General features: G+C 50.2%; 35 non-coding genes and 1 pseudogene across 35 annotated transcripts; all 36 read left to right on the forward strand.

The window, feature by feature from the left end:
* Positions 1 to 65: 65 nt before the first annotated feature.
* On the forward strand, positions 66 to 229 carry LOC139652856 (U1 spliceosomal RNA). Its single transcript, XR_011695895.1, has one exon. It is a non-coding gene; the product is annotated as a U1 spliceosomal RNA (small nuclear RNA).
* A 386-nt stretch (positions 230 to 615) lies between these two features.
* On the forward strand, positions 616 to 779 carry LOC139652857 (U1 spliceosomal RNA). Its single transcript, XR_011695896.1, has one exon. It is a non-coding gene; the product is annotated as a U1 spliceosomal RNA (small nuclear RNA).
* A 381-nt stretch (positions 780 to 1,160) lies between these two features.
* Positions 1,161 to 1,324, forward strand: LOC139652858 (U1 spliceosomal RNA). The gene has a single exon (XR_011695897.1). It is a non-coding gene; the product is annotated as a U1 spliceosomal RNA (small nuclear RNA).
* Positions 1,325 to 1,705: 381 nt separating this feature from the next.
* LOC139652859 (U1 spliceosomal RNA) lies at positions 1,706 to 1,869 on the forward strand. The gene has a single exon (XR_011695898.1). It is a non-coding gene; the product is annotated as a U1 spliceosomal RNA (small nuclear RNA).
* Positions 1,870 to 2,250: 381 nt separating this feature from the next.
* On the forward strand, positions 2,251 to 2,414 carry LOC139652860 (U1 spliceosomal RNA). Its single transcript, XR_011695899.1, has one exon. It is a non-coding gene; the product is annotated as a U1 spliceosomal RNA (small nuclear RNA).
* Positions 2,415 to 2,795: 381 nt separating this feature from the next.
* On the forward strand, positions 2,796 to 2,959 carry LOC139652862 (U1 spliceosomal RNA). The gene has a single exon (XR_011695900.1). It is a non-coding gene; the product is annotated as a U1 spliceosomal RNA (small nuclear RNA).
* A 376-nt stretch (positions 2,960 to 3,335) lies between these two features.
* On the forward strand, positions 3,336 to 3,499 carry LOC139652898 (U1 spliceosomal RNA). Its single transcript, XR_011695934.1, has one exon. It is a non-coding gene; the product is annotated as a U1 spliceosomal RNA (small nuclear RNA).
* Positions 3,500 to 3,880: 381 nt separating this feature from the next.
* LOC139652863 (U1 spliceosomal RNA) lies at positions 3,881 to 4,044 on the forward strand. Its single transcript, XR_011695901.1, has one exon. It is a non-coding gene; the product is annotated as a U1 spliceosomal RNA (small nuclear RNA).
* Positions 4,045 to 4,425: 381 nt separating this feature from the next.
* On the forward strand, positions 4,426 to 4,589 carry LOC139652865 (U1 spliceosomal RNA). The gene has a single exon (XR_011695903.1). It is a non-coding gene; the product is annotated as a U1 spliceosomal RNA (small nuclear RNA).
* A 381-nt stretch (positions 4,590 to 4,970) lies between these two features.
* Positions 4,971 to 5,134, forward strand: LOC139652866 (U1 spliceosomal RNA). Its single transcript, XR_011695904.1, has one exon. It is a non-coding gene; the product is annotated as a U1 spliceosomal RNA (small nuclear RNA).
* Positions 5,135 to 5,515: 381 nt separating this feature from the next.
* LOC139652867 (U1 spliceosomal RNA) lies at positions 5,516 to 5,679 on the forward strand. The gene has a single exon (XR_011695905.1). It is a non-coding gene; the product is annotated as a U1 spliceosomal RNA (small nuclear RNA).
* Positions 5,680 to 6,060: 381 nt separating this feature from the next.
* LOC139652903 (U1 spliceosomal RNA) lies at positions 6,061 to 6,224 on the forward strand. The gene has a single exon (XR_011695939.1). It is a non-coding gene; the product is annotated as a U1 spliceosomal RNA (small nuclear RNA).
* Positions 6,225 to 6,604: 380 nt separating this feature from the next.
* LOC139652905 (U1 spliceosomal RNA) lies at positions 6,605 to 6,768 on the forward strand. Its single transcript, XR_011695940.1, has one exon. It is a non-coding gene; the product is annotated as a U1 spliceosomal RNA (small nuclear RNA).
* A 380-nt stretch (positions 6,769 to 7,148) lies between these two features.
* LOC139652901 (U1 spliceosomal RNA) lies at positions 7,149 to 7,312 on the forward strand. Its single transcript, XR_011695937.1, has one exon. It is a non-coding gene; the product is annotated as a U1 spliceosomal RNA (small nuclear RNA).
* Positions 7,313 to 7,693: 381 nt separating this feature from the next.
* Positions 7,694 to 7,857, forward strand: LOC139652868 (U1 spliceosomal RNA). Its single transcript, XR_011695906.1, has one exon. It is a non-coding gene; the product is annotated as a U1 spliceosomal RNA (small nuclear RNA).
* Positions 7,858 to 8,242: 385 nt separating this feature from the next.
* Positions 8,243 to 8,406, forward strand: LOC139652869 (U1 spliceosomal RNA). The gene has a single exon (XR_011695907.1). It is a non-coding gene; the product is annotated as a U1 spliceosomal RNA (small nuclear RNA).
* Positions 8,407 to 8,787: 381 nt separating this feature from the next.
* LOC139652870 (U1 spliceosomal RNA) lies at positions 8,788 to 8,951 on the forward strand. Its single transcript, XR_011695908.1, has one exon. It is a non-coding gene; the product is annotated as a U1 spliceosomal RNA (small nuclear RNA).
* A 381-nt stretch (positions 8,952 to 9,332) lies between these two features.
* LOC139652871 (U1 spliceosomal RNA) lies at positions 9,333 to 9,496 on the forward strand. Its single transcript, XR_011695909.1, has one exon. It is a non-coding gene; the product is annotated as a U1 spliceosomal RNA (small nuclear RNA).
* Positions 9,497 to 9,877: 381 nt separating this feature from the next.
* On the forward strand, positions 9,878 to 10,041 carry LOC139652872 (U1 spliceosomal RNA). The gene has a single exon (XR_011695910.1). It is a non-coding gene; the product is annotated as a U1 spliceosomal RNA (small nuclear RNA).
* A 380-nt stretch (positions 10,042 to 10,421) lies between these two features.
* LOC139652873 (U1 spliceosomal RNA) lies at positions 10,422 to 10,585 on the forward strand. Its single transcript, XR_011695911.1, has one exon. It is a non-coding gene; the product is annotated as a U1 spliceosomal RNA (small nuclear RNA).
* A 376-nt stretch (positions 10,586 to 10,961) lies between these two features.
* LOC139652874 (U1 spliceosomal RNA) lies at positions 10,962 to 11,125 on the forward strand. The gene has a single exon (XR_011695912.1). It is a non-coding gene; the product is annotated as a U1 spliceosomal RNA (small nuclear RNA).
* Positions 11,126 to 11,515: 390 nt separating this feature from the next.
* LOC139652876 (U1 spliceosomal RNA) lies at positions 11,516 to 11,679 on the forward strand. Its single transcript, XR_011695914.1, has one exon. It is a non-coding gene; the product is annotated as a U1 spliceosomal RNA (small nuclear RNA).
* A 376-nt stretch (positions 11,680 to 12,055) lies between these two features.
* Positions 12,056 to 12,219, forward strand: LOC139652878 (U1 spliceosomal RNA). Its single transcript, XR_011695915.1, has one exon. It is a non-coding gene; the product is annotated as a U1 spliceosomal RNA (small nuclear RNA).
* A 385-nt stretch (positions 12,220 to 12,604) lies between these two features.
* On the forward strand, positions 12,605 to 12,768 carry LOC139652879 (U1 spliceosomal RNA). Its single transcript, XR_011695916.1, has one exon. It is a non-coding gene; the product is annotated as a U1 spliceosomal RNA (small nuclear RNA).
* A 376-nt stretch (positions 12,769 to 13,144) lies between these two features.
* LOC139652880 (U1 spliceosomal RNA) lies at positions 13,145 to 13,308 on the forward strand. Its single transcript, XR_011695917.1, has one exon. It is a non-coding gene; the product is annotated as a U1 spliceosomal RNA (small nuclear RNA).
* Positions 13,309 to 13,698: 390 nt separating this feature from the next.
* Positions 13,699 to 13,862, forward strand: LOC139652881 (U1 spliceosomal RNA). Its single transcript, XR_011695918.1, has one exon. It is a non-coding gene; the product is annotated as a U1 spliceosomal RNA (small nuclear RNA).
* A 376-nt stretch (positions 13,863 to 14,238) lies between these two features.
* On the forward strand, positions 14,239 to 14,402 carry LOC139652882 (U1 spliceosomal RNA). Its single transcript, XR_011695919.1, has one exon. It is a non-coding gene; the product is annotated as a U1 spliceosomal RNA (small nuclear RNA).
* A 389-nt stretch (positions 14,403 to 14,791) lies between these two features.
* On the forward strand, positions 14,792 to 14,955 carry LOC139652883 (U1 spliceosomal RNA). The gene has a single exon (XR_011695920.1). It is a non-coding gene; the product is annotated as a U1 spliceosomal RNA (small nuclear RNA).
* Positions 14,956 to 15,336: 381 nt separating this feature from the next.
* LOC139652884 (U1 spliceosomal RNA) lies at positions 15,337 to 15,500 on the forward strand. The gene has a single exon (XR_011695921.1). It is a non-coding gene; the product is annotated as a U1 spliceosomal RNA (small nuclear RNA).
* Positions 15,501 to 15,881: 381 nt separating this feature from the next.
* LOC139652885 (U1 spliceosomal RNA) lies at positions 15,882 to 16,045 on the forward strand. Its single transcript, XR_011695922.1, has one exon. It is a non-coding gene; the product is annotated as a U1 spliceosomal RNA (small nuclear RNA).
* Positions 16,046 to 16,421: 376 nt separating this feature from the next.
* LOC139652886 (U1 spliceosomal RNA) lies at positions 16,422 to 16,585 on the forward strand. The gene has a single exon (XR_011695923.1). It is a non-coding gene; the product is annotated as a U1 spliceosomal RNA (small nuclear RNA).
* A 5,871-nt stretch (positions 16,586 to 22,456) lies between these two features.
* Positions 22,457 to 22,593, forward strand: LOC139652917 (U1 spliceosomal RNA; annotated as a pseudogene).
* Positions 22,594 to 22,988: 395 nt separating this feature from the next.
* LOC139652889 (U1 spliceosomal RNA) lies at positions 22,989 to 23,152 on the forward strand. Its single transcript, XR_011695925.1, has one exon. It is a non-coding gene; the product is annotated as a U1 spliceosomal RNA (small nuclear RNA).
* Positions 23,153 to 23,532: 380 nt separating this feature from the next.
* On the forward strand, positions 23,533 to 23,696 carry LOC139652890 (U1 spliceosomal RNA). The gene has a single exon (XR_011695926.1). It is a non-coding gene; the product is annotated as a U1 spliceosomal RNA (small nuclear RNA).
* Positions 23,697 to 24,076: 380 nt separating this feature from the next.
* On the forward strand, positions 24,077 to 24,240 carry LOC139652891 (U1 spliceosomal RNA). The gene has a single exon (XR_011695927.1). It is a non-coding gene; the product is annotated as a U1 spliceosomal RNA (small nuclear RNA).
* Positions 24,241 to 24,620: 380 nt separating this feature from the next.
* LOC139652892 (U1 spliceosomal RNA) lies at positions 24,621 to 24,784 on the forward strand. The gene has a single exon (XR_011695928.1). It is a non-coding gene; the product is annotated as a U1 spliceosomal RNA (small nuclear RNA).
* Positions 24,785 to 24,891: the final 107 nt, after the last annotated feature.

Genomic DNA, 24,891 nt, shown 5'->3' on the forward strand with positions numbered 1-24,891 from the left:
GTACGCACCCTGAGCCAGAGTGGTATGTCTGCGGATGCCTCCCCCATCCCTGACATGCGCAACTCATACTTACCTGGCAGGGGAGATACCATGATCAAGAAGGTGGTTCACCCAGGGCGAGGCTCAGCCATTGCACTCCGGTTGTGCTGACCCCTGCGAATTCCCCAAATGTGGGAATCTCGACTGCATAATTTCTGGTAGTGGGGGACTGCGTTCGCGCTCTCCCCTGATGTTTTGTTGAAGTGAAGTGAAGTGAAGTGAAGTGACGTTCCTTGCGGGCGTTCCTTTTTGGCTTTGTTGCAATTGCTGCTGGGCTGCCGTTGCTTCTTCCGACTTAGAAACGTCGCCAAGTGGTTTTGGATCCAGTTTCGTGTCGTTTGGTAGAGCAATGCATGATGGGAAAAAGAGAAAAACCTAAACAGAAGTAGCGTGCGTACCATGTATCCTAGTCAAATTGCAGCTCTGTTTTCAACTTGTCAGCGGCTGTGGTACAAAATGAGGATGAGCTGCTGCTGTTAAAGGCTCCGCGTGGACTCTGTGACGATTCATTGTACGCACCCTGAGCCAGAGTGGTATGTCTGCGGATGCCTCCCCCATCCCTGACATGCGCAACTCATACTTACCTGGCAGGGGAGATACCATGATCAAGAAGGTGGTTCACCCAGGGCGAGGCTCAGCCATTGCACTCCGGTTGTGCTGACCCCTGCGAATTCCCCAAATGTGGGAATCTCGACTGCATAATTTCTGGTAGTGGGGGACTGCGTTCGCGCTCTCCCCTGATGTTTTGTTGAAGTGAAGTGAAGTGAAGTGACGTTCCTTGCGGGCGTTCCTTTTTGGCTTTGTTGCAATTGCTGCTGGGCTGCCGTTGCTTCTTCCGACTTAGAAACGTCGCCAAGTGGTTTTGGATCCAGTTTCGTGTCGTTTGGTAGAGCAATGCATGATGGGAAAAAGAGAAAAACCTAAACAGAAGTAGCGTGCGTACCATGTATCCTAGTCAAATTGCAGCTCTGTTTTCAACTTGTCAGCGGCTGTGGTACAAAATGAGGATGAGCTGCTGCTGTTAAAGGCTCCGCGTGGACTCTGTGACGATTCATTGTACGCACCCTGAGCCAGAGTGGTATGTCTGCGGATGCCTCCCCCATCCCTGACATGCGCAACTCATACTTACCTGGCAGGGGAGATACCATGATCAAGAAGGTGGTTCACCCAGGGCGAGGCTCAGCCATTGCACTCCGGTTGTGCTGACCCCTGCGAATTCCCCAAATGTGGGAATCTCGACTGCATAATTTCTGGTAGTGGGGGACTGCGTTCGCGCTCTCCCCTGATGTTTTGTTGAAGTGAAGTGAAGTGAAGTGACGTTCCTTGCGGGCGTTCCTTTTTGGCTTTGTTGCAATTGCTGCTGGGCTGCCGTTGCTTCTTCCGACTTAGAAACGTCGCCAAGTGGTTTTGGATCCAGTTTCGTGTCGTTTGGTAGAGCAATGCATGATGGGAAAAAGAGAAAAACCTAAACAGAAGTAGCGTGCGTACCATGTATCCTAGTCAAATTGCAGCTCTGTTTTCAACTTGTCAGCGGCTGTGGTACAAAATGAGGATGAGCTGCTGCTGTTAAAGGCTCCGCGTGGACTCTGTGACGATTCATTGTACGCACCCTGAGCCAGAGTGGTATGTCTGCGGATGCCTCCCCCATCCCTGACATGCGCAACTCATACTTACCTGGCAGGGGAGATACCATGATCAAGAAGGTGGTTCACCCAGGGCGAGGCTCAGCCATTGCACTCCGGTTGTGCTGACCCCTGCGAATTCCCCAAATGTGGGAATCTCGACTGCATAATTTCTGGTAGTGGGGGACTGCGTTCGCGCTCTCCCCTGATGTTTTGTTGAAGTGAAGTGAAGTGAAGTGACGTTCCTTGCGGGCGTTCCTTTTTGGCTTTGTTGCAATTGCTGCTGGGCTGCCGTTGCTTCTTCCGACTTAGAAACGTCGCCAAGTGGTTTTGGATCCAGTTTCGTGTCGTTTGGTAGAGCAATGCATGATGGGAAAAAGAGAAAAACCTAAACAGAAGTAGCGTGCGTACCATGTATCCTAGTCAAATTGCAGCTCTGTTTTCAACTTGTCAGCGGCTGTGGTACAAAATGAGGATGAGCTGCTGCTGTTAAAGGCTCCGCGTGGACTCTGTGACGATTCATTGTACGCACCCTGAGCCAGAGTGGTATGTCTGCGGATGCCTCCCCCATCCCTGACATGCGCAACTCATACTTACCTGGCAGGGGAGATACCATGATCAAGAAGGTGGTTCACCCAGGGCGAGGCTCAGCCATTGCACTCCGGTTGTGCTGACCCCTGCGAATTCCCCAAATGTGGGAATCTCGACTGCATAATTTCTGGTAGTGGGGGACTGCGTTCGCGCTCTCCCCTGATGTTTTGTTGAAGTGAAGTGAAGTGAAGTGACGTTCCTTGCGGGCGTTCCTTTTTGGCTTTGTTGCAATTGCTGCTGGGCTGCCGTTGCTTCTTCCGACTTAGAAACGTCGCCAAGTGGTTTTGGATCCAGTTTCGTGTCGTTTGGTAGAGCAATGCATGATGGGAAAAAGAGAAAAACCTAAACAGAAGTAGCGTGCGTACCATGTATCCTAGTCAAATTGCAGCTCTGTTTTCAACTTGTCAGCGGCTGTGGTACAAAATGAGGATGAGCTGCTGCTGTTAAAGGCTCCGCGTGGACTCTGTGACGATTCATTGTACGCACCCTGAGCCAGAGTGGTATGTCTGCGGATGCCTCCCCCATCCCTGACATGCGCAACTCATACTTACCTGGCAGGGGAGATACCATGATCAAGAAGGTGGTTCACCCAGGGCGAGGCTCAGCCATTGCACTCCGGTTGTGCTGACCCCTGCGAATTCCCCAAATGTGGGAATCTCGACTGCATAATTTCTGGTAGTGGGGGACTGCGTTCGCGCTCTCCCCTGATGTTTTGTTGAAGTGAAGTGAAGTGACGTTCCTTGCGGGCGTTCCTTTTTGGCTTTGTTGCAATTGCTGCTGGGCTGCCGTTGCTTCTTCCGACTTAGAAACGTCGCCAAGTGGTTTTGGATCCAGTTTCGTGTCGTTTGGTAGAGCAATGCATGATGGGAAAAAGAGAAAAACCTAAACAGAAGTAGCGTGCGTACCATGTATCCTAGTCAAATTGCAGCTCTGTTTTCAACTTGTCAGCGGCTGTGGTACAAAATGAGGATGAGCTGCTGCTGTTAAAGGCTCCGCGTGGACTCTGTGACGATTCATTGTACGCACCCTGAGCCAGAGTGGTATGTCTGCGGATGCCTCCCCCATCCCTGACATGCGCAACTCATACTTACCTGGCAGGGGAGATACCATGATCAAGAAGGTGGTTCACCCAGGGCGAGGCTCAGCCATTGCACTCCGGATGTGCTGACCCCTGCGAATTCCCCAAATGTGGGAATCTCGACTGCATAATTTCTGGTAGTGGGGGACTGCGTTCGCGCTCTCCCCTGATGTTTTGTTGAAGTGAAGTGAAGTGAAGTGACGTTCCTTGCGGGCGTTCCTTTTTGGCTTTGTTGCAATTGCTGCTGGGCTGCCGTTGCTTCTTCCGACTTAGAAACGTCGCCAAGTGGTTTTGGATCCAGTTTCGTGTCGTTTGGTAGAGCAATGCATGATGGGAAAAAGAGAAAAACCTAAACAGAAGTAGCGTGCGTACCATGTATCCTAGTCAAATTGCAGCTCTGTTTTCAACTTGTCAGCGGCTGTGGTACAAAATGAGGATGAGCTGCTGCTGTTAAAGGCTCCGCGTGGACTCTGTGACGATTCATTGTACGCACCCTGAGCCAGAGTGGTATGTCTGCGGATGCCTCCCCCATCCCTGACATGCGCAACTCATACTTACCTGGCAGGGGAGATACCATGATCAAGAAGGTGGTTCACCCAGGGCGAGGCTCAGCCATTGCACTCCGGTTGTGCTGACCCCTGCGAATTCCCCAAATGTGGGAATCTCGACTGCATAATTTCTGGTAGTGGGGGACTGCGTTCGCGCTCTCCCCTGATGTTTTGTTGAAGTGAAGTGAAGTGAAGTGACGTTCCTTGCGGGCGTTCCTTTTTGGCTTTGTTGCAATTGCTGCTGGGCTGCCGTTGCTTCTTCCGACTTAGAAACGTCGCCAAGTGGTTTTGGATCCAGTTTCGTGTCGTTTGGTAGAGCAATGCATGATGGGAAAAAGAGAAAAACCTAAACAGAAGTAGCGTGCGTACCATGTATCCTAGTCAAATTGCAGCTCTGTTTTCAACTTGTCAGCGGCTGTGGTACAAAATGAGGATGAGCTGCTGCTGTTAAAGGCTCCGCGTGGACTCTGTGACGATTCATTGTACGCACCCTGAGCCAGAGTGGTATGTCTGCGGATGCCTCCCCCATCCCTGACATGCGCAACTCATACTTACCTGGCAGGGGAGATACCATGATCAAGAAGGTGGTTCACCCAGGGCGAGGCTCAGCCATTGCACTCCGGTTGTGCTGACCCCTGCGAATTCCCCAAATGTGGGAATCTCGACTGCATAATTTCTGGTAGTGGGGGACTGCGTTCGCGCTCTCCCCTGATGTTTTGTTGAAGTGAAGTGAAGTGAAGTGACGTTCCTTGCGGGCGTTCCTTTTTGGCTTTGTTGCAATTGCTGCTGGGCTGCCGTTGCTTCTTCCGACTTAGAAACGTCGCCAAGTGGTTTTGGATCCAGTTTCGTGTCGTTTGGTAGAGCAATGCATGATGGGAAAAAGAGAAAAACCTAAACAGAAGTAGCGTGCGTACCATGTATCCTAGTCAAATTGCAGCTCTGTTTTCAACTTGTCAGCGGCTGTGGTACAAAATGAGGATGAGCTGCTGCTGTTAAAGGCTCCGCGTGGACTCTGTGACGATTCATTGTACGCACCCTGAGCCAGAGTGGTATGTCTGCGGATGCCTCCCCCATCCCTGACATGCGCAACTCATACTTACCTGGCAGGGGAGATACCATGATCAAGAAGGTGGTTCACCCAGGGCGAGGCTCAGCCATTGCACTCCGGTTGTGCTGACCCCTGCGAATTCCCCAAATGTGGGAATCTCGACTGCATAATTTCTGGTAGTGGGGGACTGCGTTCGCGCTCTCCCCTGATGTTTTGTTGAAGTGAAGTGAAGTGAAGTGACGTTCCTTGCGGGCGTTCCTTTTTGGCTTTGTTGCAATTGCTGCTGGGCTGCCGTTGCTTCTTCCGACTTAGAAACGTCGCCAAGTGGTTTTGGATCCAGTTTCGTGTCGTTTGGTAGAGCAATGCATGATGGGAAAAAGAGAAAAACCTAAACAGAAGTAGCGTGCGTACCATGTATCCTAGTCAAATTGCAGCTCTGTTTTCAACTTGTCAGCGGCTGTGGTACAAAATGAGGATGAGCTGCTGCTGTTAAAGGCTCCGCGTGGACTCTGTGACGATTCATTGTACGCACCCTGAGCCAGAGTGGTATGTCTGCGGATGCCTCCCCCATCCCTGACATGCGCAACTCATACTTACCTGGCAGGGGAGATACCATGATCAAGAAGGTGGTTCACCCAGGGCGAGGCTCAGCCATTGCACTCCGGTTGTGCTGACCCCTGCGAATTCCCCAAATGTGGGAATCTCGACTGCATAATTTCTGGTAGTGGGGGACTGCGTTCGCGCTCTCCCCTGATGTTTTGTTGAAGTGAAGTGAAGTGAAGTGAAGTTCCTTGCGGGCGTTCCTTTTTGGCTTTGTTGCAATTGCTGCTGGGCTGCCGTTGCTTCTTCCGACTTAGAAACGTCGCCAAGTGGTTTTGGATCCAGTTTCGTGTCGTTTGGTAGAGCAATGCATGATGGGAAAAAGAGAAAAACCTAAACAGAAGTAGCGTGCGTACCATGTATCCTAGTCAAATTGCAGCTCTGTTTTCAACTTGTCAGCGGCTGTGGTACAAAATGAGGATGAGCTGCTGCTGTTAAAGGCTCCGCGTGGACTCTGTGACGATTCATTGTACGCACCCTGAGCCAGAGTGGTATGTCTGCGGATGCCTCCCCCATCCCTGACATGCGCAACTCATACTTACCTGGCAGGGGAGATACCATGATCAAGAAGGTGGTTCACCCAGGGCGAGGCTCAGCCATTGCACTCCGGTTGTGCTGACCCCTGCGAATTCCCCAAATGTGGGAATCTCGACTGCATAATTTCTGGTAGTGGGGTACTGCGTTCGCGCTCTCCCCTGATGTTTTGTTGAAGTGAAGTGAAGTGACGTTCCTTGCGGGCACGCTGTGCTTTTTGGCTTTGTTGCAATTGCTGCTGGGCTGCCGTTGCTTCTTCCGACTTAGAAACGTCGCCAAGTGGTTTTGGATCCAGTTTCGTGTCGTTTGGTAGAGCAATGCATGATGGGAAAAAGAGAAAAACCTAAACAGAAGTAGCGTGCGTACCATGTATCCTAGTCAAATTGCAGCTCTGTTTTCAACTTGTCAGCGGCTGTGGTACAAAATGAGGATGAGCTGCTGCTGTTAAAGGCTCCGCGTGGACTCTGTGACGATTCATTGTACGCACCCTGAGCCAGAGTGGTATGTCTGCGGATGCCTCCCCCATCCCTGACATGCGCAACTCATACTTACCTGGCAGGGGAGATACCATGATCAAGAAGGTGGTTCACCCAGGGCGAGGCTCAGCCATTGCACTCCGGTTGTGCTGACCCCTGCGAATTCCCCAAATGTGGGAATCTCGACTGCATAATTTCTGGTAGTGGGGTACTGCGTTCGCGCTCTCCCCTGATGTTTTGTTGAAGTGAAGTGAAGTGACGTTCCTTGCGGGCACGCTGTGCTTTTTGGCTTTGTTGCAATTGCTGCTGGGCTGCCGTTGCTTCTTCCGACTTAGAAACGTCGCCAAGTGGTTTTGGATCCAGTTTCGTGTCGTTTGGTAGAGCAATGCATGATGGGAAAAAGAGAAAAACCTAAACAGAAGTAGCGTGCGTACCATGTATCCTAGTCAAATTGCAGCTCTGTTTTCAACTTGTCAGCGGCTGTGGTACAAAATGAGGATGAGCTGCTGCTGTTAAAGGCTCCGCGTGGACTCTGTGACGATTCATTGTACGCACCCTGAGCCAGAGTGGTATGTCTGCGGATGCCTCCCCCATCCCTGACATGCGCAACTCATACTTACCTGGCAGGGGAGATACCATGATCAAGAAGGTGGTTCACCCAGGGCAAGGCTCAGCCATTGCACTCCGGTTGTGCTGACCCCTGCGAATTCCCCAAATGTGGGAATCTCGACTGCATAATTTCTGGTAGTGGGGGACTGCGTTCGCGCTCTCCCCTGATGTTTTGTTGAAGTGAAGTGAAGTGAAGTGACGTTCCTTGCGGGCGTTCCTTTTTGGCGTTGTTGCAATTGCTGCTGGGCTGCTGTTGCTTCTTCCGACTTAGAAACGTCGCCAAGTGGTTTTGGATCCAGTTTCGTGTCGTTTGGTAGAGCAATGCATGATGGGAAAAAGAGAAAAACCTAAACAGAAGTAGCGTGCGTACCATGTATCCTAGTCAAATTGCAGCTCTGTTTTCAACTTGTCAGCGGCTGTGGTACAAAATGAGGATGAGCTGCTGCTGTTAAAGGCTCCGCGTGGACTCTGTGACGATTCATTGTACGCACCCTGAGCCAGAGTGGTATGTCTGCGGATGCCTCCCCCATCCCTGACATGCGCAACTCATACTTACCTGGCAGGGGAGATACCATGATCAAGAAGGTGGTTCACCCAGGGCGAGGCTCAGCCATTGCACTCCGGTTGTGCTGACCCCTGCGAATTCCCCAAATGTGGGAATCTCGACTGCATAATTTCTGGTAGTGGGGGACTGCGTTCGCGCTCTCCCCTGATGTTTTGTTGAAGTGAAGTGAAGTGAAGTGACGTTCCTTGCGGGCACGCTGTGCTTTTTGGCTTTGTTGCAATTGCTGCTGGGCTGCCGTTGCTTCTTCCGACTTAGAAACGTCGCCAAGTGGTTTTGGATCCAGTTTCGTGTCGTTTGGTAGAGCAATGCATGATGGGAAAAAGAGAAAAACCTAAACAGAAGTAGCGTGCGTACCATGTATCCTAGTCAAATTGCAGCTCTGTTTTCAACTTGTCAGCGGCTGTGGTACAAAATGAGGATGAGCTGCTGCTGTTAAAGGCTCCGCGTGGACTCTGTGACGATTCATTGTACGCACCCTGAGCCAGAGTGGTATGTCTGCGGATGCCTCCCCCATCCCTGACATGCGCAACTCATACTTACCTGGCAGGGGAGATACCATGATCAAGAAGGTGGTTCACCCAGGGCGAGGCTCAGCCATTGCACTCCGGTTGTGCTGACCCCTGCGAATTCCCCAAATGTGGGAATCTCGACTGCATAATTTCTGGTAGTGGGGGACTGCGTTCGCGCTCTCCCCTGATGTTTTGTTGAAGTGAAGTGAAGTGAAGTGACGTTCCTTGCGGGCGTTCCTTTTTGGCTTTGTTGCAATTGCTGCTGGGCTGCCGTTGCTTCTTCCGACTTAGAAACGTCGCCAAGTGGTTTTGGATCCAGTTTCGTGTCGTTTGGTAGAGCAATGCATGATGGGAAAAAGAGAAAAACCTAAACAGAAGTAGCGTGCGTACCATGTATCCTAGTCAAATTGCAGCTCTGTTTTCAACTTGTCAGCGGCTGTGGTACAAAATGAGGATGAGCTGCTGCTGTTAAAGGCTCCGCGTGGACTCTGTGACGATTCATTGTACGCACCCTGAGCCAGAGTGGTATGTCTGCGGATGCCTCCCCCATCCCTGACATGCGCAACTCATACTTACCTGGCAGGGGAGATACCATGATCAAGAAGGTGGTTCACCCAGGGCGAGGCTCAGCCATTGCACTCCGGTTGTGCTGACCCCTGCGAATTCCCCAAATGTGGGAATCTCGACTGCATAATTTCTGGTAGTGGGGGACTGCGTTCGCGCTCTCCCCTGATGTTTTGTTGAAGTGAAGTGAAGTGAAGTGACGTTCCTTGCGGGCGTTCCTTTTTGGCTTTGTTGCAATTGCTGCTGGGCTGCCGTTGCTTCTTCCGACTTAGAAACGTCGCCAAGTGGTTTTGGATCCAGTTTCGTGTCGTTTGGTAGAGCAATGCATGATGGGAAAAAGAGAAAAACCTAAACAGAAGTAGCGTGCGTACCATGTATCCTAGTCAAATTGCAGCTCTGTTTTCAACTTGTCAGCGGCTGTGGTACAAAATGAGGATGAGCTGCTGCTGTTAAAGGCTCCGCGTGGACTCTGTGACGATTCATTGTACGCACCCTGAGCCAGAGTGGTATGTCTGCGGATGCCTCCCCCATCCCTGACATGCGCAACTCATACTTACCTGGCAGGGGAGATACCATGATCAAGAAGGTGGTTCACCCAGGGCGAGGCTCAGCCATTGCACTCCGGTTGTGCTGACCCCTGCGAATTCCCCAAATGTGGGAATCTCGACTGCATAATTTCTGGTAGTGGGGGACTGCGTTCGCGCTCTCCCCTGATGTTTTGTTGAAGTGAAGTGAAGTGAAGTGACGTTCCTTGCGGGCGTTCCTTTTTGGCTTTGTTGCAATTGCTGCTGGGCTGCCGTTGCTTCTTCCGACTTAGAAACGTCGCCAAGTGGTTTTGGATCCAGTTTCGTGTCGTTTGGTAGAGCAATGCATGATGGGAAAAAGAGAAAAACCTAAACAGAAGTAGCGTGCGTACCATGTATCCTAGTCAAATTGCAGCTCTGTTTTCAACTTGTCAGCGGCTGTGGTACAAAATGAGGATGAGCTGCTGCTGTTAAAGGCTCCGCGTGGACTCTGTGACGATTCATTGTACGCACCCTGAGCCAGAGTGGTATGTCTGCGGATGCCTCCCCCATCCCTGACATGCGCAACTCATACTTACCTGGCAGGGGAGATACCATGATCAAGAAGGTGGTTCACCCAGGGCGAGGCTCAGCCATTGCACTCCGGTTGTGCTGACCCCTGCGAATTCCCCAAATGTGGGAATCTCGACTGCATAATTTCTGGTAGTGGGGGACTGCGTTCGCGCTCTCCCCTGATGTTTTGTTGAAGTGAAGTGAAGTGACGTTCCTTGCGGGCACGCTGTGCTTTTTGGCTTTGTTGCAATTGCTGCTGGGCTGCCGTTGCTTCTTCCGACTTAGAAACGTCGCCAAGTGGTTTTGGATCCAGTTTCGTGTCGTTTGGTAGAGCAATGCATGATGGGAAAAAGAGAAAAACCTAAACAGAAGTAGCGTGCGTACCATGTATCCTAGTCAAATTGCAGCTCTGTTTTCAACTTGTCAGCGGCTGTGGTACAAAATGAGGATGAGCTGCTGCTGTTAAAGGCTCCGCGTGGACTCTGTGACGATTCATTGTACGCACCCTGAGCCAGAGTGGTATGTCTGCGGATGCCTCCCCCATCCCTGACATGCGCAACTCATACTTACCTGGCAGGGGAGATACCATGATCAAGAAGGTGGTTCACCCAGGGCGAGGCTCAGCCATTGCACTCCGGTTGTGCTGACCCCTGCGAATTCCCCAAATGTGGGAATCTCGACTGCATAATTTCTGGTAGTGGGGGACTGCGTTCGCGCTCTCCCCTGATGTTTTGTTGAAGTGAAGTGAAGTGACGTTCCTTGCGGGCGTTCCTTTTTGGCTTTGTTGCAATTGCTGCTGGGCTGCCGTTGCTTCTTCCGACTTAGAAACGTCGCCAAGTGGTTTTGGATCCAGTTTCGTGTCGTTTGGTAGAGCAATGCATGATGGGAAAAAGAGAAAAACCTAAACAGAAGTAGCGTGCGTACCATGTATCCTAGTCAAATTGCAGCTCTGTTTTCAACTTGTCAGCGGCTGTGGTACAAAATGAGGATGAGCTGCTGCTGTTAAAGGCTCCGCGTGGACTCTGTGACGATTCATTGTACGCACCCTGAGCCAGAGTGGTATGTCTGCGGATGCCTCCCCCATCCCTGACATGCGCAACTCATACTTACCTGGCAGGGGAGATACCATGATCAAGAAGGTGGTTCACCCAGGGCGAGGCTCAGCCATTGCACTCCGGTTGTGCTGACCCCTGCGAATTCCCCAAATGTGGGAATCTCGACTGCATAATTTCTGGTAGTGGGGGACTGCGTTCGCGCTCTCCCCTGATGTTTTGTTGAAGTGAAGTGAAGTGAAGTGAAGTGACGTTCCTTGCGGGCACGCTGTGCTTTTTGGCTTTGTTGCAATTGCTGCTGGGCTGCCGTTGCTTCTTCCGACTTAGAAACGTCGCCAAGTGGTTTTGGATCCAGTTTCGTGTCGTTTGGTAGAGCAATGCATGATGGGAAAAAGAGAAAAACCTAAACAGAAGTAGCGTGCGTACCATGTATCCTAGTCAAATTGCAGCTCTGTTTTCAACTTGTCAGCGGCTGTGGTACAAAATGAGGATGAGCTGCTGCTGTTAAAGGCTCCGCGTGGACTCTGTGACGATTCATTGTACGCACCCTGAGCCAGAGTGGTATGTCTGCGGATGCCTCCCCCATCCCTGACATGCGCAACTCATACTTACCTGGCAGGGGAGATACCATGATCAAGAAGGTGGTTCACCCAGGGCGAGGCTCAGCCATTGCACTCCGGTTGTGCTGACCCCTGCGAATTCCCCAAATGTGGGAATCTCGACTGCATAATTTCTGGTAGTGGGGGACTGCGTTCGCGCTCTCCCCTGATGTTTTGTTGAAGTGAAGTGAAGTGACGTTCCTTGCGGGCGTTCCTTTTTGGCTTTGTTGCAATTGCTGCTGGGCTGCCGTTGCTTCTTCCGACTTAGAAACGTCGCCAAGTGGTTTTGGATCCAGTTTCGTGTCGTTTGGTAGAGCAATGCATGATGGGAAAAAGAGAAAAACCTAAACAGAAGTAGCGTGCGTACCATGTATCCTAGTCAAATTGCAGCTCTGTTTTCAACTTGTCAGCGGCTGTGGTACAAAATGAGGATGAGCTGCTGCTGTTAAAGGCTCCGCGTGGACTCTGTGACGATTCATTGTACGCACCCTGAGCCAGAGTGGTATGTCTGCGGATGCCTCCCCCATCCCTGACATGCGCAACTCATACTTACCTGGCAGGGGAGATACCATGATCAAGAAGGTGGTTCACCCAGGGCGAGGCTCAGCCATTGCACTCCGGTTGTGCTGACCCCTGCGAATTCCCCAAATGTGGGAATCTCGACTGCATAATTTCTGGTAGTGGGGGACTGCGTTCGCGCTCTCCCCTGATGTTTTGTTGAAGTGAAGTGAAGTGAAGTGACGTTCCTTGCGGGCACGCTGTGCTTTTTGGCTTTGTTGCAATTGCTGCTGGGCTGCCGTTGCTTCTTCCGACTTAGAAACGTCGCCAAGTGGTTTTGGATCCAGTTTCGTGTCGTTTGGTAGAGCAATGCATGATGGGAAAAAGAGAAAAACCTAAACAGAAGTAGCGTGCGTACCATGTATCCTAGTCAAATTGCAGCTCTGTTTTCAACTTGTCAGCGGCTGTGGTACAAAATGAGGATGAGCTGCTGCTGTTAAAGGCTCCGCGTGGACTCTGTGACGATTCATTGTACGCACCCTGAGCCAGAGTGGTATGTCTGCGGATGCCTCCCCCATCCCTGACATGCGCAACTCATACTTACCTGGCAGGGGAGATACCATGATCAAGAAGGTGGTTCACCCAGGGCGAGGCTCAGCCATTGCACTCCGGTTGTGCTGACCCCTGCGAATTCCCCAAATGTGGGAATCTCGACTGCATAATTTCTGGTAGTGGGGGACTGCGTTCGCGCTCTCCCCTGATGTTTTGTTGAAGTGAAGTGAAGTGACGTTCCTTGCGGGCGTTCCTTTTTGGCTTTGTTGCAATTGCTGCTGGGCTGCCGTTGCTTCTTCCGACTTAGAAACGTCGCCAAGTGGTTTTGGATCCAGTTTCGTGTCGTTTGGTAGAGCAATGCATGATGGGAAAAAGAGAAAAACCTAAACAGAAGTAGCGTGCGTACCATGTATCCTAGTCAAATTGCAGCTCTGTTTTCAACTTGTCAGCGGCTGTGGTACAAAATGAGGATGAGCTGCTGCTGTTAAAGGCTCCGCGTGGACTCTGTGACGATTCATTGTACGCACCCTGAGCCAGAGTGGTATGTCTGCGGATGCCTCCCCCATCCCTGACATGCGCAACTCATACTTACCTGGCAGGGGAGATACCATGATCAAGAAGGTGGTTCACCCAGGGCGAGGCTCAGCCATTGCACTCCGGTTGTGCTGACCCCTGCGAATTCCCCAAATGTGGGAATCTCGACTGCATAATTTCTGGTAGTGGGGGACTGCGTTCGCGCTCTCCCCTGATGTTTTGTTGAAGTGAAGTGAAGTGAAGTGAAGTGACGTTCCTTGCGGGCACGCTGTGCTTTTTGGCTTTGTTGCAATTGCTGCTGGGCTGCCGTTGCTTCTTCCGACTTAGAAACGTCGCCAAGTGGTTTTGGATCCAGTTTCGTGTCGTTTGGTAGAGCAATGCATGATGGGAAAAAGAGAAAAACCTAAACAGAAGTAGCGTGCGTACCATGTATCCTAGTCAAATTGCAGCTCTGTTTTCAACTTGTCAGCGGCTGTGGTACAAAATGAGGATGAGCTGCTGCTGTTAAAGGCTCCGCGTGGACTCTGTGACGATTCATTGTACGCACCCTGAGCCAGAGTGGTATGTCTGCGGATGCCTCCCCCATCCCTGACATGCGCAACTCATACTTACCTGGCAGGGGAGATACCATGATCAAGAAGGTGGTTCACCCAGGGCGAGGCTCAGCCATTGCACTCCGGTTGTGCTGACCCCTGCGAATTCCCCAAATGTGGGAATCTCGACTGCATAATTTCTGGTAGTGGGGGACTGCGTTCGCGCTCTCCCCTGATGTTTTGTTGAAGTGAAGTGAAGTGACGTTCCTTGCGGGCGTTCCTTTTTGGCTTTGTTGCAATTGCTGCTGGGCTGCCGTTGCTTCTTCCGACTTAGAAACGTCGCCAAGTGGTTTTGGATCCAGTTTCGTGTCGTTTGGTAGAGCAATGCATGATGGGAAAAAGAGAAAAACCTAAACAGAAGTAGCGTGCGTACCATGTATCCTAGTCAAATTGCAGCTCTGTTTTCAACTTGTCAGCGGCTGTGGTACAAAATGAGGATGAGCTGCTGCTGTTAAAGGCTCCGCGTGGACTCTGTGACGATTCATTGTACGCACCCTGAGCCAGAGTGGTATGTCTGCGGATGCCTCCCCCATCCCTGACATGCGCAACTCATACTTACCTGGCAGGGGAGATACCATGATCAAGAAGGTGGTTCACCCAGGGCGAGGCTCAGCCATTGCACTCCGGTTGTGCTGACCCCTGCGAATTCCCCAAATGTGGGAATCTCGACTGCATAATTTCTGGTAGTGGGGGACTGCGTTCGCGCTCTCCCCTGATGTTTTGTTGAAGTGAAGTGAAGTGACGTAGTGAAGTGACGTTCCTTGCGGGCGTTCCTTTTTGGCTTTGTTGCAATTGCTGCTGGGCTGCCGTTGCTTCTTCCGACTTAGAAACGTCGCCAAGTGGTTTTGGATCCAGTTTCGTGTCGTTTGGTAGAGCAATGCATGATGGGAAAAAGAGAAAAACCTAAACAGAAGTAGCGTGCGTACCATGTATCCTAGTCAAATTGCAGCTCTGTTTTCAACTTGTCAGCGGCTGTGGTACAAAATGAGGATGAGCTGCTGCTGTTAAAGGCTCCGCGTGGACTCTGTGACGATTCATTGTACGCACCCTGAGCCAGAGTGGTATGTCTGCGGATGCCTCCCCCATCCCTGACATGCGCAACTCATACTTACCTGGCAGGGGAGATACCATGATCAAGAAGGTGGTTCACCCAGGGCGAGGCTCAGCCATTGCACTCCGGTTGTGCTGACCCCTGCGAATTCCCCAAATGTGGGAATCTCGACTGCATAATTTCTGGTAGTGGGGGACTGCGTTCGCGCTCTCCCCTGATGTTTTGTTGAAGTGAAGTGAAGTGAAGTGACGTTCCTTGCGGGCGTTCCTTTTTGGCTTTGTTGCAATTGCTGCTGGGCTGCCGTTGCTTCTTCCGACTTAGAAACGTCGCCAAGTGGTTTTGGATCCAGTTTCGTGTCGTTTGGTAGAGCAATGCATGATGGGAAAAAGAGAAAAACCTAAACAGAAGTAGCGTGCGTACCATGTATCCTAGTCAAATTGCAGCTCTGTTTTCAACTTGTCAGCGGCTGTGGTACAAAATGAGGATGAGCTGCTGCTGTTAAAGGCTCCGCGTGGACTCTGTGACGATTCATTGTACGCACCCTGAGCCAGAGTGGTATGTCTGCGGATGCCTCCCCCATCCCTGACATGCGCAACTCATACTTACCTGGCAGGGGAGATACCATGATCAAGAAGGTGGTTCACCCAGGGCGAGGCTCAGCCATTGCACTCCGGTTGTGCTGACCCCTGCGAATTCCCCAAATGTGGGAATCTCGACTGCATAATTTCTGGTAGTGGGGGACTGCGTTCGCGCTCTCCCCTGATGTTTTGTTGAAGTGAAGTGAAGTGAAGTGACGTTCCTTGCGGGCGTTCCTTTTTGGCTTTGTTGCAATTGCTGCTGGGCTGCCGTTGCTTCTTCCGACTTAGAAACGTCGCCAAGTGGTTTTGGATCCAGTTTCGTGTCGTTTGGTAGAGCAATGCATGATGGGAAAAAGAGAAAAACCTAAACAGAAGTAGCGTGCGTACCATGTATCCTAGTCAAATTGCAGCTCTGTTTTCAACTTGTCAGCGGCTGTGGTACAAAATGAGGATGAGCTGCTGCTGTTAAAGGCTCCGCGTGGACTCTGTGACGATTCATTGTACGCACCCTGAGCCAGAGTGGTATGTCTGCGGATGCCTCCCCCATCCCTGACATGCGCAACTCATACTTACCTGGCAGGGGAGATACCATGATCAAGAAGGTGGTTCACCCAGGGCGAGGCTCAGCCATTGCACTCCGGTTGTGCTGACCCCTGCGAATTCCCCAAATGTGGGAATCTCGACTGCATAATTTCTGGTAGTGGGGGACTGCGTTCGCGCTCTCCCCTGATGTTTTGTTGAAGTGAAGTGAAGTGACGTTCCTTGCGGGCGTTCCTTTTTGGCTTTGTTGCAATTGCTGCTGGGCTGCCGTTGCTTCTTCCGACTTAGAAACGTCGCCAAGTGGTTTTGGATCCAGTTTCGTGTCGTTTGGTAGAGCAATGCATGATGGGAAAAAGAGAAAAACCTAAACAGAAGTAGCGTGCGTACCATGTATCCTAGTCAAATTGCAGCTCTGTTTTCAACTTGTCAGCGGCTGTGGTACAAAATGAGGATGAGCTGCTGCTGTTAAAGGCTCCGCGTGGACTCTGTGACGATTCATTGTACGCACCCTGAGCCAGAGTGGTATGTCTGCGGATGCCTCCCCCATCCCTGACATGCGCAACTCATACTTACCTGGCAGGGGAGATACCATGATCAAGAAGGTGGTTCACCCAGGGCGAGGCTCAGCCATTGCACTCCGGTTGTGCTGACCCCTGCGAATTCCCCAAATGTGGGAATCTCGACTGCATAATTTCTGGTAGTGGGGGACTGCGTTCGCGCTCTCCCCTGATGTTTTGTTGAAGTGAAGTGAAGTGAAGTGACGTTCCTTGCGGGCACGCTGTGCTTTTTGGCTTTGTTGCAATTGCTGCTGGGCTGCCGTTGCTTCTTCCGACTTAGAAACGTCGCCAAGTGGTTTTGGATCCAGTTTCGTGTCGTTTGGTAGAGCAATGCATGATGGGAAAAAGAGAAAAACTTAAACAGAAGTAGCGTGCGTACCATGTATCCTAGTCAAATTGCAGCTCTGTTTTCAACTTGTCAGCGGCTGTGGTACAAAATGAGGATGAGCTGCTGCTGTTAAAGGCTCCGCGTGGACTCTGTGACGATTCATTGTACGCACCCTGAGCCAGAGTGGTATGTCTGCGGATGCCTCCCCCATCCCTGACATGCGCAACTCATACTTACCTGGCAGGGGAGATACCTTCATCAGAGTAGGAGCCGAATTCAGAAGTATGTGTGGCTTGACCGCAGTATTTCTTGGGGCCACCGCTTTGACGAGGCATCAACCTTGGTCAGTGACCTATTCATCTGCTTCTACCGCCAAGATCCTCGTTTAATCCTGACATCTGCAATGGCTTCATTTGGGACAAAAAGAAATGCCGTCCGCTTTGAACTACAGGAAAATCTGGAGATGGACCGTTTGCAGTTCAGCAGAAAGATCCTGCAGACAGAACTTGGTTTCTTGGCTGCACAACTGGACTACATCTTTGCGCTACCAGGTAGAAAAGTTTTTGAGGTCATCTTTGCTACTTTCACCATTTTCGAACAGTGTGTTGAACGATTCCACCAGAAAAAACCTAACAACCCAAGACTGGAGAAAATCACCCTTACTCCACTTTCTGAAAGAGATGCCAGAACAGTTACAGTGATAATGTACTCGGAAAAGATTTCAACAGAAGATATACAGACATGGCTATCCTATCACTGTACTGTTATGAGAGGCATGGAGCTGCGAGATCAGGATGGGATCCGGACCGGGGCTCGCCGTTTCTACATACGGCTTAGACGTGAGGGGAACACTGGACAACCCCATCACCTTCCCTCCACCATACAGCTGGCACCGGTTAGAGGCCATGTTTTTTACCAAGGCCAGCCCAAGGATTGTAGAAAGTGCGGCTCCCTTAGCCACCTAGCAGCAGATTGCAATGCCACTTTTTGCAGAAATTGCAAGAATTCTAACCATTCCACCAGGAACTGTGTCCAGCCTATGAGATGCAATCTCTGTGGAGCCAACACTCACTCTTTCCGAGGTTGTCCTCAATCCTATGCCAATAGAGCACGGCAGCAAGACCCCTACCAAACAGCAGAACCAATGGCAGAGGATCAGCCCGCCCCCGAGGAAGGGAAATCAAGTCATGATGTTCAGTGGGAAGAACCAGCCTCCAATGCCCAGCAGGAAGTATTAACCCTTGATGCTCAGCAAGTGAAACCAGCCTCTGCAGCTCAGCCAGTGGTACCAGTGGTCCACAACCAGCAAGCTGAGCTAGCCCAGGAGGACCAAGTGGAGTTTCCTACTGTCATCGTAAGAGTTCCATCAAAAAAAGAGGAGCAGACACCCAGGCAGATCAGCAGGGGTGAGCCGTTGGACTGGAGCGCCGATCCAGCTGACATTCCAAGGGATGACGGAAATTCCTCGCTGCCCCTCAGCCCCAACCGCCTGACTCGGTCATCAAACACCCAGGAGCCTACAGAGACCCAGGATGACCTTCTAGCAGCTCAGCAACCCGCTCCTGCAAATTCCACTGCCATTTCTGCCAAGGATTGCAGAGACCTCCTGGAGGTCATGATGGCTGACCTCCCACCAACCCCAGAAGGCCGCCCCGATATCCCTGATTCTAGGGAGTTTTTGGAGGTGGTTGAGGAACTGCCTCAGTCCCTGCCCCTGTTCTTGGACAGCTCACCAGTGTGCCAGATATCATCCCAGAAGCGCCAACCGGAGACATCAGGAGACTCCTCCTCCCTTACGCAACAGGACCTAGAGGTATGGCCTCCCCTCTTATCCACTTCTGCCTCTTTCCTTGACCCCCAGTGCCTGAGTGCCTTCTCCTCTGCCACTCAAATGAAAGTGGCGGAGGGCAGCACCTGGCGTACCCAGCCAAAAAAGAAAAAGAAAAAGGTGAAGGTCCCTTCGGAAAAGGCAAATACCAGTCTTGACCCTTGACTACCTCTCCCCCCCAAACCCCTCATGGCCCCCCTCTCAATTGTTACCCTCAACACCAGAGGCCTTAATGACCCTGTTAAGTGCCAGACTGTTTTTGACCATTTGTACGGTGGTACTGGTAACATATTTCTTCTACAAGAGTGCAATATTCCCTATAAGGACAATTATAGCATTTTCCAAAAAAGATGGGCACATGGTGAGTCAGTTTGGTCAGGAGATAATAGAAATAGATCCTCTGGAGTGGCAATTCTCCTCAGAGGTCAATCCTTCTGTATACAAAGGGTTCAAAGGGTGATTGATGGCAGACTCCTTTGTGTGGACATTGAGATCAATGGGGCCAAACTCAGGATCATCAATGTCTACTGTTCCTCTGAACTCCAAGACCGCTTAGAGACCTTACAGATCCTACAAACTTTGGTTTTCTGTGGGTGGGAGGTTGTCATTGGAGGTGATTTCAACTGCATTGTCAACAGAATGGACCGGTTGTCAACATCTACCACCACTGTTAGGCTGGATGCTAGCTCTTATGTACTAGGTAACCTAATTAAAGACTGCAACTTGACAGATACCTTTAGGTTTAAACACACCCTAACCCCTGGTTTCACGTGGTCAAATGGCAGAACCTTCTCTCGTATTGACTTCCTTTTCACCTCATTGGGGGTGATCCCAATAGACTGTTTTATAACACCAGTCCCTTTCTCAGATCATTCAAAACTCACCTGCTCCCTTGACATTCCAGGGATACTTCGACCACGTCCAGGCCCCTGGAAATTGAATACAAGCCTACTAGACAACAACAATGTAGTGTCAAAATTCAAAATCAAATTAAAACAGTGGAAATCCTTGCAGTTTATGTATGAATCGGTGGGGGACTGGTGGGAAGACATAAAGCAGAGATCAAGGTCTTTTTTCATGTTGGAGGGTAAGAGGGCTGCAGCCAAGAAGCGCGCTTTCCAAGGTAGACTTCAAAGTAAACTTCAGCGCTGCTACCTTCTTGCCCTCTCTGGTTTTGATGTGGGGGAAGACATTTCTAAACTTAAAAAGGAAATGATGAGACTAGCTAACGAAAAAAGCAGAGGTCTTCTTACAAGAAGTCGAATACAACATTTAGAGGAGAATGAAAAATGTACCCGGTACTTTTTCAAAAAACTGGCAAAGTCAAAACACTGTATACAATCGGTGCTAGACCAAGAGGGGAAAGAGATGTGTGACACCCAACATATCCTTGGTGTTGTCAAGTCCTTCTATTCCAATCTCTACCAAGAAAGAGAGACATCCAAAGACACAATCAGTTTTTTTCTTTCCCAGTTAACCACTGAACTTGATAATACAGCCAGAGACCTGTTAGAGGAAGACTTGACAACTGCTGAGCTAACTAAGGCCATGCAGAGTATGGAGAATAACAAGACTCCAGGTGTAGATGGCTTACCTAAAGAATTCTATGCCACCTTCTGGGACCAGCTCAAAGACCCCCTTTTAGAGGTGTTTAAAGAGGGTTTTGCCAGAGGTGCACTGCCCCCATCACTGCAGAGAGGCTCCATTTCTCTCCTGTTTAAAAATGGACAAAAAGAGGACCTGAAGAATTGGAGACCTCTGACACTGTTGGGGGTAGATGCCAAGATACTGTCAAAGGCCTTATTTTTCCGAATTCAACCCATAGTAGATAGGATTGTAGACATTGACCAGACCTGTGGTGTCCCGGGTCGGTCCATGTCTGACAGTCTAGCCCTAGTCAGAGACTCCTACCTCTACTGCCAAGATCGTAATCTCCCCCTATGTGTCTTGGGTTTGGATTTGGAGAAAGCCTTTGACAGTGTTAGCCACCACTATCTCAAGTCCGTCCTCACCCATCTGAATTTTGGTCAGGTCTTTAGGAGGTGGGTAGACTTGTTATATACAGGGTGTAACAGTGTAGTGATGGTGAATGGAGAGAGTACAGACCCCTTAGATATACGATCAGGTGTTCGGCAGGGCTGCCCACTTTCCCCCATCCTGTTCATCTTAGCCATCGAACCCCTGGCCTGCGCTTTAAGGAACAACAGGAATATCAAAGGGATACCAGTGCCAGGTAGCACAGGTAGGCAGGCAAAATTGTCCATTTATATGGACGACCTAACTCTGCTTTTGTCTGACAACAGGTCTGTCAGGGAAACTTTGGCCTTATGTGAGATTTTCACTTTGGCCTCAGGCACAAAGGTCAACAAAGAAAAAAGTGAGACTCTCCACCTCAACTGGCAGGAACCCATTGAAGACCTGGGTCTGTTAGAGAGGGAGAACACCATCAAGGTGTTGGGAGTCCAGATGGGAAAAAACATGGAGTCCTGTAACTGGGATTCCAAACTGCCAAAATTAAGAGGCAAGCTGATGCAGTGGCAGGACAGAGAGCTCTCACTTACTGGGAAAGTCTTGGTCGTAAAAGCAGAAGTTCTGGCCTCGTTAACACATCTGGCGGCCACTTTCCCCATCCCCCACAAGGTCATGGCGTCACTTAGAAAGACCATTTTTCATTTTATTTGGGGAAGCCAACATGAGAAACTGAAAAGAGACATCATGTACAGGCCTGTGGCAAAAGGGGGTAAAGCAGTCCCAGAGATAGAAGGGAAGTTAAAAGCCATGTTTTTGACCCCTATCTTGAAAGCCTGCCTGAGCAACGAAAAAGGCCCTACTTGGACCCATTTTGCAAACCTGTGGGTAGGGCGTAAGGTACTGACTGCCTGGGGCAAAAGACCATCTTTAAGTGTGCCGTATGCAGAAAGCTGCCCACCAGTCTATAGCATGATAAGCAAAACTTTAACACAGAGACTTGCAGTAATCCCACCAGACAAAATATCAAGAGCATATGTTGAGAGGGTTTTGTCGCCTCAGCTATCAAGACTGGCTCTTGTGGGCACACTGACAGAGGAAAGATGCAAACGAGTTTGGGCTAATGTGAACAACAATATATTGACCAACACACACAAAGACTTAGCCTGGCAAATCGCCCATCAGTGTCTGCCTACGAGAGTTTTTCTTGAGAGGAGACACTGCGCTCAAAGTGCCAGTTGCCCTAGACCAACTTGTGGTGGCGACGAAACTGTTGTCCACCTGTTTTGGTCTTGCCCTTTTGCCAAAGGAGTTTGGTCGCTAGTATTTCCCTGGCTGCAGGACCTGTACAGGGCCCCGTTGAGCTATGATGACATAGCATATGGGTTTGTACAAGGCACACCCCCAGCAAACGTGAACAAATGGTGGGTAGTTATAAATTGTGTAAAAGAAAGCTTGTGGAAAGCCAGAAATGTATGGGCATTTAAAAAGTACTGTGTCCCAAAAGAAGTTGTCATAAAAAGCATGTTGAACATTTTCAGAGACTACATCCTGAAGGAAAAATCATGCAAAGACAACAAAGAAAAAGTGCAAATGTGGAAGGTTCCTAGTAATTATTTTTTAGATTTATAATGAGTATATGTAAACAATTATATACTGTAAGATTGTCTGAACGGTATTGCATTGCTCTTTATTATACATTTTGGTTTAGTTTTTGGAAGGCATTGCCAATATAGATTTTGAATGGAATCTTTGTATGAATGTTTATGTAATCAGTAATTACAGTGTATGTTGTTTTTTAGTGCATGGCATTTTATTGTCCTGTATTGCATTTGGAATTGTAATATAATGTACATTGTCAGGGACAGATGTTGATATCTGCTATGTTGTATCTTTGAAATGGACCTAATAAACTTTTAAAAATTGAAATTGGTTCACCCAGGGCGAGGCTCAGCCATTGCACTCCGGTTGTGCTGACCCCTGCGAATTCCCCAAATGTGGGAATCTCGACTGCATAATTTCTGGTAGTGGGGGACTGCGTTTGCGCTCTCCCCTGATGTTTTGTTGAAGTGAAGTGAAGTGAAGTGAAGTGAAGTGACGTTCCTTGCGGGCACGCTGTGCTTTTTGGCTTTGTTGCAATTGCTGCTGGGCTGCCGTTGCTTCTTCCGACTTAGAAACGTCGCCAAGTGGTTTTGGATCCAGTTTCGTGTCGTTTGGTAGAGCAATGCATGATGGGAAAAAGAGAAAAACCTAAACAGAAGTAGCGTGCGTACCATGTATCCTAGTCAAATTGCAGCTCTGTTTTCAACTTGTCAGCGGCTGTGGTACAAAATGAGGATGAGCTGCTGCTGTTAAAGGCTCCGCGTGGACTCTGTGACGATTCATTGTACGCACCCTGAGCCAGAGTGGTATGTCTGCGGATGCCTCCCCCATCCCTGACATGCGCAACTCATACTTACCTGGCAGGGGAGATACCATGATCAAGAAGGTGGTTCACCCAGGGCGAGGCTCAGCCATTGCACTCCGGTTGTGCTGACCCCTGCGAATTCCCCAAATGTGGGAATCTCGACTGCATAATTTCTGGTAGTGGGGGACTGCGTTCGCGCTCTCCCCTGATGTTTTGTTGAAGTGAAGTGAAGTGACGGTCCTTGCGGGCACGCTGTGCTTTTTGGCTTTGTTGCAATTGCTGCTGGGCTGCCGTTGCTTCTTCCGACTTAGAAACGTCGCCAAGTGGTTTTGGATCCAGTTTCGTGTCGTTTGGTAGAGCAATGCATGATGGGAAAAAGAGAAAAACCTAAACAGAAGTAGCGTGCGTACCATGTATCCTAGTCAAATTGCAGCTCTGTTTTCAACTTGTCAGCGGCTGTGGTACAAAATGAGGATGAGCTGCTGCTGTTAAAGGCTCCGCGTGGACTCTGTGACGATTCATTGTACGCACCCTGAGCCAGAGTGGTATGTCTGCGGATGCCTCCCCCATCCCTGACATGCGCAACTCATACTTACCTGGCAGGGGAGATACCATGATCAAGAAGGTGGTTCACCCAGGGCGAGGCTCAGCCATTGCACTCCGGTTGTGCTGACCCCTGCGAATTCCCCAAATGTGGGAATCTCGACTGCATAATTTCTGGTAGTGGGGGACTGCGTTCGCGCTCTCCCCTGATGTTTTGTTGAAGTGAAGTGAAGTGACGGTCCTTGCGGGCACGCTGTGCTTTTTGGCTTTGTTGCAATTGCTGCTGGGCTGCCGTTGCTTCTTCCGACTTAGAAACGTCGCCAAGTGGTTTTGGATCCAGTTTCGTGTCGTTTGGTAGAGCAATGCATGATGGGAAAAAGAGAAAAACCTAAACAGAAGTAGCGTGCGTACCATGTATCCTAGTCAAATTGCAGCTCTGTTTTCAACTTGTCAGCGGCTGTGGTACAAAATGAGGATGAGCTGCTGCTGTTAAAGGCTCCGCGTGGACTCTGTGACGATTCATTGTACGCACCCTGAGCCAGAGTGGTATGTCTGCGGATGCCTCCCCCATCCCTGACATGCGCAACTCATACTTACCTGGCAGGGGAGATACCATGATCAAGAAGGTGGTTCACCCAGGGCGAGGCTCAGCCATTGCACTCCGGTTGTGCTGACCCCTGCGAATTCCCCAAATGTGGGAATCTCGACTGCATAATTTCTGGTAGTGGGGGACTGCGTTCGCGCTCTCCCCTGATGTTTTGTTGAAGTGAAGTGAAGTGACGGTCCTTGCGGGCACGCTGTGCTTTTTGGCTTTGTTGCAATTGCTGCTGGGCTGCCGTTGCTTCTTCCGACTTAGAAACGTCGCCAAGTGGTTTTGGATCCAGTTTCGTGTCGTTTGGTAGAGCAATGCATGATGGGAAAAAGAGAAAAACCTAAACAGAAGTAGCGTGCGTACCATGTATCCTAGTCAAATTGCAGCTCTGTTTTCAACTTGTCAGCGGCTGTGGTACAAAATGAGGATGAGCTGCTGCTGTTAAAGGCTCCGCGTGGACTCTGTGACGATTCATTGTACGCACCCTGAGCCAGAGTGGTATGTCTGCGGATGCCTCCCCCATCCCTGACATGCGCAACTCATACTTACCTGGCAGGGGAGATACCATGATCAAGAAGGTGGTTCACCCAGGGCGAGGCTCAGCCATTGCACTCCGGTTGTGCTGACCCCTGCGAATTCCCCAAATGTGGGAATCTCGACTGCATAATTTCTGGTAGTGGGGGACTGCGTTCGCGCTCTCCCCTGATGTTTTGTTGAAGTGAAGTGAAGTGACGGTCCTTGCGGGCACGCTGTGCTTTTTGGCTTTGTTGCAATTGCTGCTGGGCTGCCGTTGCTTCTTCCGACTTAGAAAC

This window comes from Centroberyx affinis, unplaced genomic scaffold, assembly GCF_046629955.1.
Source record: "Centroberyx affinis isolate AG114_WGS23_722 - 3 ecotype Tasmania unplaced genomic scaffold, CSIRO-AGI_Caff_v1 ptg001845l_1, whole genome shotgun sequence".
NCBI lineage: Eukaryota > Metazoa > Chordata > Actinopteri > Beryciformes > Berycidae > Centroberyx > Centroberyx affinis.